This window comes from Numida meleagris, chromosome 9 (assembly GCF_002078875.1).
Source record: "Numida meleagris isolate 19003 breed g44 Domestic line chromosome 9, NumMel1.0, whole genome shotgun sequence".
Lineage (NCBI taxonomy): Eukaryota > Metazoa > Chordata > Aves > Galliformes > Numididae > Numida > Numida meleagris.
In genome coordinates, this window is record NC_034417.1 from 15,558,366 (window position 1) to 15,571,627 (window position 13,262).

The window sequence follows — 13,262 nt, forward strand, 5'->3', positions numbered from 1 at the left end:
AGGTGCATTTAGCTGAGTGGAAAGTGGAAAGGTAACGAATAGGAGGGAATTCCAAAGCGCACTTGGGTGGCAGCCTTTTATTTCTCAGTAGCAAACTTCTTCCACTCTCCCTTACCTGAGAGAAGGAAAACCCATCGCATCGCGATTACCCCACCGCGATCAGCCCCTGCAGCTACATTCTGTTTCCCAAATTACCCAATAATACATCTATACTCAGTATAATACCTTGTCTTTTTTTTTTTTTTTTCCCTAGGAAATTCTAATCTCTCATTCTCTATCAAACCATATAGAAAAGCATCCGCGTCTGAGCTGCGCGTTCAGCCCGTCCAGCTGCCCGGCGGCTGCGACAAATTCTGAACCGGAGGGGTGAGAGGAGGAGAGCCCCCACTCGCTGCCTCCATCCTTGGGGTGCTCTTCCCCCAGCTGCACTCCGAGAGGAACGTGCTCCCGGGAGCCCCGCAGCCACCCGGGCTGTGGGACCACCAATGAGAAGGGAATGAACCCGAACGCGCATCCCGGAGTCAGTCCTGTCACTTCCACACCGACTCGTTCTATAATAGCTCCTGTATTTTTTTTTCCAGCACCGTGGCTCGCGTACTTCGTACAGTGTCTGTGGCTTCATTAAAAGCTTTCTGTTATATCCCCCAGGAAAATGCAAGCGTCACCTCTCTTTGCCTTTTTAAAAGAGTTGCTCTTTCAAAGAATATTTTTCCCCCCTTTTAACTAAAAGAAACAGCGCTGGAGTCAGGTTTTCTAAGTGTTAAATAACTTTCCCAGCGTGTATTAAAGGAAGATTGTATTTTATCAACAGCTGATTGATGCGGCCATGTGATCCTCTCGGTTTGTCTATAGTATCATATTTATTTAACCTGCTGGGGGACTGTGTTCAGGGGCCGCTTGCTCCCGCTGGCAAGAGCACACACATTACACACTACCCCAGGTATTCTGATTGATTGTTCCCACCCCACAGCCTTTGGATCATAATTTAACACAGCAGGTCCTACAGCACAGACGGGGTTTTCGGGAAATACGGTGAAGGATTTCTATGAACCAGTACGGCACAACCACCGGTGTTTCTGAACTAAAAATCTGAATCAGGGAGAGAGGCGGAGGAGTGCTTCGCAACCTCGATGAGAACACAAACGCCTTTAGCCTCTTCATTGAATCCGAGCCCTTCAATTTTAACAAGTTCTTCCTGCAAATGAGCATTTCCTGGGACTTTCAGAGCACCTGAGAACAGCTCCATCAGCCACGTCAAATGCTTCACAGCGGCGGTCAATTACATTCGGGCATATTTAAGATTAGGAGAAAGCCAGGCGTCGCTTTTCTCCTCGCTCGCCTCAGGTGAGGCGGTTCAGAAACTCTTACGGCCACCGGTTGCTGTTTGTCCCCAGAGAGGGCTTAAAAGCTGAATAACCCCCTCCCAAAATGATGACCATAGGCGAAACCCCTCAGAACATATCTGCCCACAAATTGCTTAACAATCTCTAGGATGAAGCAAGTTGCGCCAGGTGAGGCGGCTGCTCCGTATGAGCTGTTCCCCCTCCTCGGGCAGGGTGCGGAGCGATGCGGTGCGGGTCCGCTGCTAGAGGAACTGTAATTTTGGTGCTGTGTTTAATTGTTTATTTATTTATTTAGCGTCTTCCAGCTGCGCGCAGCTGCATAACCCGGAAAACAAACTTTTCCAACTGCTTGCGGGTTATTTTAAAGAAACTGGTTATTGTTGTTTTTCTTCCCCTTTCCCTCTTTCCTGCAGGATGCTCTCCGCAGCGAACCCTTCAGCCCCGTTCTCCGTGCCTCGAGGAAAGCTTTCCTCTGCCCTTGGCTGCCCACCGCGCAGAGGCGGAGGGGAGGGCTCGCTGCTTTGCTCTCAGCTCCCCCAGGGCGCCCGGTGCCCGCGCAGGGTACGAGGCCGGGCTGCGGGCTGCCCTCGGGGCAGGGGGTGCGCCCGGCGCCGGGAGGTGCCTGCCCCGAGCTGGTACCCCGGGCACAGCCCGGCACCCGGCGGTGTTTACCCATGACTCAGGGCCAGGCGAGGGATGCAAAGACTTCGCAAGGTGAGGGAGATGGCAAAGGAGGTGCCAGCTAATAGATCGGCTGCCGTCCCGTGGGGCAAAGGAGTGTTGACAGATCACGTTAATCAGTAATTTTTTTATATTTATTTTTATTTTAACTAGTGGGTGCCGGTGGCGGATAGCCTCCCTCGCCGGGCTTGTAACCCCTTCGTGGCCGGGACCCCGTTGCGTATTCCCCTCCCCTTTGGGGAGCCCCCGCGTTGCCTGGGCACATCCTGGGGCATTTCTCCTTTTCACTCTGTTCTTGCTCGGGACAAATCTTACTGATTGCGGTCAGCCGTGCTGGGACCCACTAATGGTGATTACCGTGGTCCAGACTTCCCTTTTAGAGCAGGTGAATGCCACACCACCTGTTCTGTTGACAAAGTAAAGTAAATCCCACTTAAAAACACGATTCCTAGGCTCTGCGAGAATGAAGCATATATGTTTTTAGGGCTTGTTGGTGCCGGGTCATGTTGACCGATTCCTGAATAGTTGCCATTGTGCCGCGCTTGCGAAAGGAACCCGAGCAAACATCACCCCAGAAAGGTTTGTGGTTTTCCTACACATGTGGGCTGCAGCCTCGCACCCCGCCCTGCTGCTCGCTCAGCCTCTCCCTCCCCTTTCTAATCTCTCCCTTTTAAATTTGTTTTGAAAGAGGGGGGAGGAAAAAAACCCTCATTTCGGGAGGGGGGAGAGGATCAAAGAGCGAAGGGAGTTCGCACTCCTCCCGGGCAATAACGGGGCGAACGTTCCCCGCCCGTAAGGAGGAACGATCGGGGAGTGCCCATCGCTTTTCTCAGTTCTTTCTCCCGTTGCTCTCGGAGCACAGCGGGGGGCTGCTCTGCCGCTGTCCTCCGCGATGCGATGGGGTCGGGTCGTTCCCCCCCTCCCCGAGGAACTTTGCGAAGGAAACAACAACGTTTGTTCATTCCAAGCCTCGGCAAACAGCTGAACTAGTTTACACAGTTGGTTTTGACAAACGAATAAATTGTTTTCTTTAAGTACACCGTCTTAAGCAAGCACACACTTTAACTAGTTTTCCTATGAGACAGCTTTTTACTAGATTGCTTTTTCATTGCGTGGCTATCGAAATGAGATAATGACCAAAGAGGTGGAACCTAATCAGCCTTTTAGTTGAGTTTAAAGAGTCTAGAGGTAGTTTAAAGGTAGCTTTGGTCATGTTTGCTGGCCGGCTGCGATGTTTGCACTACCACGTTATGATGGGGAGAGTAATGTGTTTGATAGATAAGGGAGAGAGGCTAGCCAAAAAGCAAGGTCAGCTGTGATAAGGCTTGACACTTTTACTCATTTTTCACACACTTAAAAGGAAACTTTAAAATATGAAGCAAAAAAAAAAAAAAAAAAGCAAAGAATTGACGTGTTAACATCTATCATAAAAACAGAACATTATCAAACCTTACTTCTTATTTAATTAGCCTAAAATCTTATCTTAGTTTGGAACATGTCACGGTATTAAAAAAAATAAAGCCATTTAATATCTTCTGATTTGTTAGCAAACAGGGACATTCTCAAAAAAACCCTGTGCCATTCGTGGGGTAATAACGCATCTTAGTTTTTCATTCCTGATGCCTTATATTTTTCAGGTAGTGAACAAAACAAGCTATAGGGCAAAGACACAAGTCTGTGTGTGTGATCAATAGTGGATGGAGCGTGGAGGGTTTTAGCAGAGGACAGAAGTCGGGGAGCGGGGGGGAGCAGAGAAAAATCCTCGCGGAGGAGTTGAATTCTCTGCACAATAAAACCACCAGGTACCAATGAAGAAATATAACATGAAATGTAACCAAACAATCAATGACAAAACTCTCATTAAGTTAAATAAGGCCTGCCGTGACTTGAATGGTATTTTTGAAATACTTGTGTCTGGGAGAACAGATACATATTATTGATCCTAGATTCTATAAAATGAATTGATTTTTGCTATATACACAAGAATTCTAAACCCGAACTTATTATGTTTTTCTTCCAGGAAGCTTTTCTGCCATCTTCAGTTGAAATCTAAGCTACACGTTGAAGATCAGTCTCTACCCAACAGCACACCTTCTTTGAGCAAATGATTTTTGTCTCCATTCAACAAAGTAATAACAAGGTAATATTTGTGCAACCATCTAAAACCAATTTCTAAAAGAGGCTTGGGCTGAGTGTACAAAGGCAGTTATACACCTATGTCCAAAATATGGATTCTCAAAATGCCCGTGCAGCTGCCAGTCAAAATAGACCTGGAGCTTACAGGTGCTGCAGATTTCCTCCTGAAAGCCTGGCAAGTCCCAGAATTTGCCTCTTGGCAGCTCTGGGGCCATGCTTTTGCTCTGAGCCCTTCTCTAGGGATGCCTTTGCCTATGTCCAGGGGGTCCGGTTGAGGGGGAGTTCTCGGGGCTTTAAGAGAGAAAATAGTCCTGGTGAAGGAAGGGAGCCAACCTGCTGCCTTTTCCCTTTTGGAAGATGTTCTGCCCTTGCCCTTGTTTGGTTGGAGCTAACCTAGAGGGGTCATCTCTGCTTGAGGGTCCTCCTCTGTCTGAGAGAAGGTAGCTCCTGCCCCAGCTCTGGTGGGAGATGGAAGGGAAAAGTGGATCATATGTTCATTAATTTCTCCTGAAATGGTTCCACTCTGCAGAAAAATAGGACCAGAGAGGGAAGGCAGCTATGAGTATGGTTCTGTGTCTTAGTGTCAGGCACCAGAGGAAGAAATTTAACTCCAGGGTGAACCCTGTAAGTCTGGGATATTCTGTGGAGATGGGCACCAAAGTCACTGCTATGGCAAATCTCAACCCTGAGCACCTCCAGGTTCTGGTGTGCTTCCAGCTCTGCAGGGAAGGGGCCTGAGCATGGAGCAGCCCTTGATTCCCACTGTACCCAGAGCAGCCAGACTCTTGCAGACGGACAGGGAATTCCCCGAGGGAGCCTAATCCTGCCATGGCTTGCCTGCAGAGCTCGCTGCAGTGCTGGGTTCCAGTCCCTGAGCAAACAACAACTCGTGGCCCGTGGCTGGTGCCAGAGGACTGCTCCTATCCAGGTGGGGCTGATACACTTGCACTAATCCCAGAGCTAGCATGCAAGGCATTTCTGAGCCCATGTATGGAACCTATGAGCTTTAGGTGCCTAAAAACTTAAAATACTTTGGAAAATAAGCCTTGTGCACAACAATCACTTGGGCAATTTTTATAATACCACTCCTAAACATTTGGCTAACTGGAACCACTCAGGGTATATCCCAGACTTCACTGAGACACCTTATCTCTACAATAAAATGTGAGATTGAGGCCTCTGTTGAGCAGGGGTGGGATCACTTGCCCACTTAAGAGACCATGCAGTGTCTCTTTCCCACATCACCATTGCTTGGGACAGCTTTTCATATCCAGCGTTTCTTTCTGCTGCTGAGTCCCATAGGTAAAACATAGAATCATTAAGGTTGGAGAAGACCACTAAGATCATCCAGTCCAACCATCAACCCATCCCTACCATGCCCACTAACCACGTCCCTCAGTAAACAACTTGTGGGTGCAAGCTGAGGGCATTGTGTAGGCAACAGTGGCTCCAGCTGGATTACAATTTCCACAAAAAAAAAAAAAAAAAGAATTGTAGGACTCCAGTAATGATTTTCTTCCTATGGAGGCCACCTTCTATGCATTTTTTTGGTCTCATTTTAATAATCTATATCAGTGTTGTTTTTTAGCTGATTTTAATGTCAACTAGGGATTAATGTGCATTAATTAAATTGACTGTATTTTCTTTAATGAGCACAAAAGGATTTTATGTTAATACTGATGATCCTAATAAGGATTCTGTCTACTTATCTGTATTTTCTCAACATCCTGAAATATTTTATTAGGAAACAAATTAATTTAGTTGCTATCATGGGGTAAAAACAGAAGCTATCAGGTGACTGCCAACTGGGTCTGTCGTTAGCAAGCTATGCGACAATTAAGCTGTAAGAACCGCACTTAGCTGTGGAACTGCTCATTGCAATGTATTATTTTGAATGATTCATGCCTTTTCTATTTCTTGCTCGGCATTGGCTGACTCTTACCTGGATTTGAAGCAACTGATAAATGAGTAAGACTAAAAGAGATGCCGTCAGTGAGACCTGGGCTGGAGTCCATGCTCCTTCCTTGCTTGCACATAGGAAGCAGAAAGGATGAGCCAAGAGCAGATGCTGCAGTGATCACAATAGGTAGGCAGGTAGTTACGCATGACCCTCTTTCAGCTGTGCAGATTGATAATGCAAATTAGTTTCGAACTCGTTAAAAACCTTATAATATAATAACGCTTTTCCACAACAAATGAAAGAAATACATTTATTTGCATGCATTAATATATCTGTGTCAATATATTTTTATACATTCACAGCTGTTGCAGGCTTGAAAGACACTTGACTTGCTGAGCAAGCATTTAATAAAAAGCCCATGGAAATGTTAATTAATGGTATTTGGTACTAAATGCTCACTTTGATGCTAAAATGTTATGCTGCACAGATTTAAAATTCACGCTGCGTTTTTTGCCCTTGTTACCATCTGCAAATTTCTACCCCACACCCCATTCTCACATCAGGTTGCTGAAATAATTCAATACTATTATAGCATATGTCAGTAAGAAACGCTAGGGACAGATTCTGATCTCAGTACTCTTGTTTAACTTTGTGGCTCTCAACTGCATGGTTTTTGCCAGGTTTTCTCATTTATCGTGGTTTAGACAACTATCCTGCTCAAAACACCCTCAGTTCTGCACAAACATGTAGGAAGAGCCAACACGCCTCAAAAAAATCCCCCACCCAGAAAGAACTTCAACTGCTGTCAGCTCCTAAGTAAGAGCAATTCCAGTGATTTCAGAAGAAATATTTTGCTGCACAAAGTTACTTAGGCATAATATAGCCTGCAAGTGGAGATGTGAGAAACCTGATGGCTGCTCTGCACTGGGTTCAGAAGGTTTAGGGGCTTAAAGCCCACCCCAGGCACGGTGTGAATGGGCCATGAATCCCACTGAAGGTAATTCTTGTTTCCTAAGCCCTGCGGTGTGGGGAAATTCAGCCAAAGTAATGATAGATTTTTTTTAGAGCCGATAATAAAGATCGTGAGATCTTTGGAAATAAATGTTTTGGAAAAAAACAAAAGTGGCTTAGGTTTCAAGGGCTTTGATTTGAAACTGTGTTTAAGAAATTGCTGACATGATTACGGAACTACCTGAGCTTTCATTTACATTTATCCTCAACCAGAGCAAGTTTCCCTGCAAAGGATCTCATGGTAACAATTTAAACTTAGTAAAAATAATTCATTTGGCTGAAATGTTTCTAAAGGAACCAAGTCCCACTGCAACAAAAATTATCTCACTTGTGAAAAGAGAAAGATCTACAAGAAATCCGACTATTTTGCATGCTTGCAATAGTTACAGGACTGTTTGTGTATGAATTTATGTTTAGGCATTTATTTCTTCGTACTGGCTCTTTACGTTTAGTTCAAGTTTTGAATTGAATGTTTATGTTGGGTCTTAATAACATTTCTGTTTACCTTGTGTCTTTCTTGACAAATTAACCTTTTCCTGCACTAACTATAAATTATACAATCATATTACAGCATTAATTAATTAAAGATATTAGTAGATGACCTATAATTAGTATAAAATAATTACATGAATTATTGTTAGTTTCGACAATGTGGAGTTGAAACTCCGCTTGTAACAGCTCATGCCAGTATTCCGTGGTGTGATTGCAGTGTATGTTACAGTGAAATATCCCACTATCATTTTAACAGTGTGTACAGAATTAATCTTTATGGCAGAGGTACAGTATATCCAGGCAAATGATCTCTGCAAGGCAGACAGAGGACCAGATCCTGGGCATAGAATTCCAAGGAACATCCAACAAGAAAAATACAGCCAACTTCTTCCACCATGTAGCAGATTCCCACTAGATCCAGCTGCAGAGCATGGCCATGGCTCATCTCCCCATGCCTTTGCCTTTACAGTGTTCCCAGAGTGGTAAGTGAGCTGTGTAAAACAGAGCATCAGATAAAAATGATCTGCTGTGCATTGTTGCAAAAAATGTGGTTTTTTGAAAATTGTATTGCCTGTTAGAAAACTGCAAAAAGCTTGAAAATTTAGACGTTTATCAAACAGCATTACTTATTTTACATCATTAAACCCTATTAAAACCAACAAAAGTAAATTATTATTTAAAATAAATGTCCCCCAGAGAAATCCATCAGTTCCTATTTATGTCAGTGGTGGACATTTTGAAGGGGAATAATTAATAAACATCTATTCAATCTACTACTTATGACATTATAATTTGTCAAATGAAAGAAAAACCATTCTACTTTCTGGATGAAAAAGCATCTTCTTTAGCTCTCATTTCACTCAAAGTGTCTGGCTCTTTTCATGTAGCTGTATGGATCTGCTCTTTTAATAGTAAGAATACCTTCCAAGGGAATGTTTCTGGAGCAGATTCTCCCACCCTGTAGTGAGAATTAGGAGCGGAAGAGCCCACCTTTGCACTTACTCGGACAGCTGAAGTAGGAGGAGTGAGGTGAGATGCAGCTAAGGCAGCACCATCCAAAGGTTATGGCAGCTCCATATTCACCTCCACTATTTCCCACAGCCAGCAGATGATAATCCAGACTTAGAACATTTCTCCAGTCCAAAGCAATTTTCTTTATTGCTATTGTCCATACAGGTGTTCTCTCTTGAGCTATTTTTCTAATGGTTTTATATATCTTCCTTTCCTATATGTTCTTCCAGGTTCAGTAAAACAAGTGACTCGGCACACTACATTGGAAACTTGGCTTGCTCAGCTCCTGGTGACTGATTCTGAATTCTTTCTGGAAACAAGATGAAACCTTCCTAACAAAAAGGAAAAAGGAGTCTTCACCTCCAGGCTGCGGCCACTTTCCCTCCTTCATGAACTAGAGATGCAGTCACCCCACAATCTGAGGGTAAGATGTTCTGTATTAGACTTTCAAAAGAAGCAGAACTCATTTGCAAATATTTTGCAGGGCCCTGTAGCCCTCTTCAGGGGCACATCGGGCAGAAGTGTCAGCTTGAGAAATCCAGGACTTCTAAGAGAGTAAAACCACAAAGCTCTGATCTGACCATGAATGTTACATTGCATTTCATTATTGGTTTGGCACACATTATAACAGATGAATATAGAGGGCTTCATCTGTATCTTGGAATCTCTGCACTTCTATTATCATGAAAGATATTTTAAAGGTTGTTGCCTTGGATAGAAGAAGAAGAAAATAACCTTTACTTGTGCAGATATTGCACTAAATATTGGCATGTGCATAAACGGAGGCTGTAGTCAGAAAATACAATCCATAAAGATTTAGGGGATGTTGTTCAAAGCACATAAATTTATCCCTTGTTCACATGCATGTATAAATATCTGCATAAGAAAATCGAGTCTTCGGTGACCAGTCTAGATCATGACCTTATAAAAGCAGCTCCTGTGCAAGAGTCCACTTGACAATTTCCTATGCTCTAACCACCTCCTTTCATTGCAATCTTAATGAGGGCTTTCACGTGCACAACAAAAATGAGATGAGAGAGTTTGGGGAAACCTCCTTGTCAGGGAAAACCAACACCTTGAATTAAAGGCATCAAGTATTTGAGCCTCTTCTCAGGATATAAAGCTAATAGCATGCATTGAACTACTGAAATACTATAAAATAAAGGAGTGCTGTTCCATAAACGCAGCCCCTAAAACTGCAAAGAGATGCTTGCTTCTGATCTGCAGGAGTCTCTTCTTCTCTGTGTTGCATAGGAAGAAACATTCAGCTTAACCTGTGGGTGCTGCCTCCAGCAATATTTTAGCAATTTGATATTAAAAAAACCACACCTGCTATTTCTTGGGACTTCCACTTTCCCCTGAATATTTTTTTTTAATGTGTTATTAAACTAAAGAACATTAGGATTTTTTCTCCTCTTGTTTTGTTCAGAAATTGATTTATTTTACAGTGGGTAGTTGCATTACACAGTCTTGTGTAAAACATGCTGAATGCTAAAAAATCACTGGCTATCTACCACTTGAAGATTAATCTTCTCTCTGTTTGAGTATCTGAGACAACAGGGCTCTCACAGCTGGAGAAGAGCATTCCAGCTACAGGTTTGTGTTTTTAATAGCATGTGAAAGCTGTTGTCAGTTTTTTTTTTCTTTTATCATCAACATCATGAGAATAATTTGTTGTAATTCTACTGTACATTTCATCCAAAAACCTCAGAGTGCTTTACAAGCATTAATTATCCCGACCAACTCATGCAACATGTAAATGATGCATAGGGATAATTTAACAACTACTGAAATGAGCTAACTGTAAGGTAGCTCTGTAGAGGTTGTAAATTAGTCTTACAGGCTACCTGAGTTAGTTGTTGCCTAAGAGAGCTGAAAAGCGCACTACTGACCTGGAATAGCAAAGTGGCATTAGCAAGCAGAATGTAATTATGATTTGGCAAAGTCAAAGTATCAAATAATCACACTATTGTGAGACTCACACTGAGATGTGCAAGACTTCTCTTTCAGTGCCATGTGTGCTGCTGTCTTTGTGTTCTCAGTTCAATAAGGATGATGTACATTGATGCAGTCTGGCCAAACTTGAGACTTTTACTTGAAAAATTCATGGAAAAGAGGGGATCTTTGTTTATTATTTTTGGGGAAAATGAAATTGTTCCTTGTACACTGCATTTTCAAGACTCTTGATTTTCAGCTTCATCCCAAAGACTTCTGCAACAGCACAGGCAATGCCACTGCTGTGCTGGGATACGGGTCAATTTAACTCAGATTAGAAATGCCACTACTGAGCTCTATCTGCTGAAATGTGACAGGTTCACACAAAAAGGCAGTAAGGCTGAATAAGTACACAGATGCAAATATTTCTATTATACCAGTGCAGTGAGAGAGGTTACTAGGCTCTTGATGTGCTTCTAAGCTCCAAGTGGATGGAGCATAAGCTCTCATTTCTAGTGCTTTTAGAAACTGAAGTTAGGAGACAAACTTCATTTTAGTCTTGAAGGAAATGCTGTTGGTTTTAAATTCTGCTGAAGCTATGGCTTATGGAATGTGCATGTTTCAAAACAAGTTTACAAGGACAATGTTAATTTTCCTTCTTTTCCCAGGTTTTATTAAAAGGTAATTGGCCATCACTAGTTCCTGTCAGCTGCTCATCTTAAAACAGTGGCTGTCTCTGACATCAGTCAGCTGTTGCCACAGGAAAGATTAAGTTGTCTTAATTGCACATGCTGTCAGTTAAAGACATCAGAGGAAAAAAAAAAAAGCCTATGGCTAGAGAATATTAAGGTATGCTTGTAACAAATGGTAGATGCTAGAGTAGGTACACAATGAAAACAATTGTTCATCTACTACCAGTGAGTTCAGCTTCTCAAGTTCATTGCTGAAGGTGAGGTTTAGGGTCGCATCCTGTATCAGCTACAGCAACCTCTGTTTGCTTATTTTGAGGGAAAGTCCTAGGCCTTCGCCAGCTGAGGATGTGGCCCTGGCATCATACTCAATTGCCACGAGTGTCTTTGTCCTCTGAGTTTTGAAGAGAGACGCAGATGCAGCCTGTACACCCATGCAGGTATCCTAACACAGTGTTTGGAAACAGAATTCAAGATACATATATATACACACACACATATATATGTATTTTAAATACATAATGGGGCCTGAGTAATTTACTTTGATTTATGCACGTGGAACTAGGCAGCAAGGAAGGGGTTAATCATGAAGTATTTCACCTTGAACCTTGCACTCTCTTTATCTAGCACACAATAATAAAAGATCAAGAGTTCCTGCTTATTATCTTATTTTTCCTCCTTGTTCCACTAGGCTAGGGCCCAGACTAGTTATGGATTAACACTGTGATCAATAGTAAGCTTGCTGTCTCACTCTTGGCAGGGGAAAATGAACTCAAAATGCAGTCAAACTCTTATTGATCAAGGATATAGGTCTCACTTTCATTACCTCTGTCTCCTGATAACCCACATATAATGTGATGAGCTGCTAATCTCTCTGATTTTCAATGGACCCTTCACCCTTCCTGTCTGCACAGTATAGCTTTTATTTTTGCCTCTTCTGTGTAATGCTTGTAGCGTTAACTCTCACTCTATTACCATCAGACCTGGTCAATCAGGATTCATAAAATGACTTTCAAGCAGAATTGGGCCAACTGTGTTAAGGTTATATTTGGGTATCTCCAAGAAAGAGCGTTACTTTTCAATAATAAACAGATCAGGTGAGGGAGAAGACTGTTTCATCTACAACACTGACAAAGATCAGGTAGTTTGGACTACCCAAAGCCATCTCAGAAGAAAGTGTTATGTGCTTAAAATATGTGCTGTGCCATAACATTCTTGTGGCCTTTAGAGAACATTTAGCTTATCATTTCATTCTGTCCATTGTGGATAAAGATCTATTTCACGTCCATCCAGTCGTCTGTAACTTTGCATACTTGCAAAGAAATACTAGTCCCTTAGAATAGACTTGAATGTATATAGGTGGGTACATTTTATATGGTGAATACAACACTTCCTCATCTTAACGTAGATGAGCTGATCAGTGTCTTTGGAGAGATGGAAATTGCTTCACCACATTGCCACAAAACTTAGGGGAGTATTTTCACCGACCTCTGTGAGCAGTGGACAATACTTCCTGGGACCAAATTGCTCAACACCAAGCAAAAAGTGGAAAAGAAGTTTATTGATGACTCTACCAGACAGAGAAATGCTGGAATTTTGTCATCTTCTGGACATTTTTTTTGGAAGCTCAGATACCATCTTTGTTTTACAATTCTGAAATGAAAGCATTTTCTTCAGGGATATAATTTGCTTGACAGAAAAAAAGGTTTGCATTGATTTTGTTGTTCAATTTTTAACCCCATATTACAAAAACGTTCCTATTGAAGAAACATTTTTCTTTATTTTCCATTGTTGATAACAATTGTAATGATAAAACTGAAAACAAAATTCTACTGACAAGCTTGAATAAAAGTTCCTAAAATAATGAAATTTGAAGGTTTTTTTTGTCCAATTTGAAATACTGGAATTCCAATCAAAGTGAAATTCGTGATGTCAGCTAATGCAGCTATCTTGAAAACAGATAATTCATTGATGAGCTAAATCATGGGAAAAAAATAATCAGAACTGTGTTAGAATGTGCTAATCGGTGTCCCCAAGCACTGCTTTTTTTGGTTTCTTTCAAAC

At 42.3% G+C, this 13,262-nt stretch overlaps 1 long non-coding RNA gene across 2 annotated transcripts; it reads left to right on the top strand.

Moving 5' to 3' along the window:
* Nucleotides 1,339-13,018, top strand: LOC110404043. 2 transcript variants are annotated; one of them, XR_002442030.1, is made up of 7 exons: nt 1,339-1,511; nt 1,757-2,143; nt 2,509-2,603; nt 4,045-4,164; nt 6,115-6,246; nt 7,820-8,045; nt 8,805-13,018. It is a non-coding gene; the product is annotated as an uncharacterized LOC110404043 (long non-coding RNA). The 2 variants fall into 2 exon arrangements; XR_002442031.1 differs by having other exon boundaries at nt 1,757-2,057.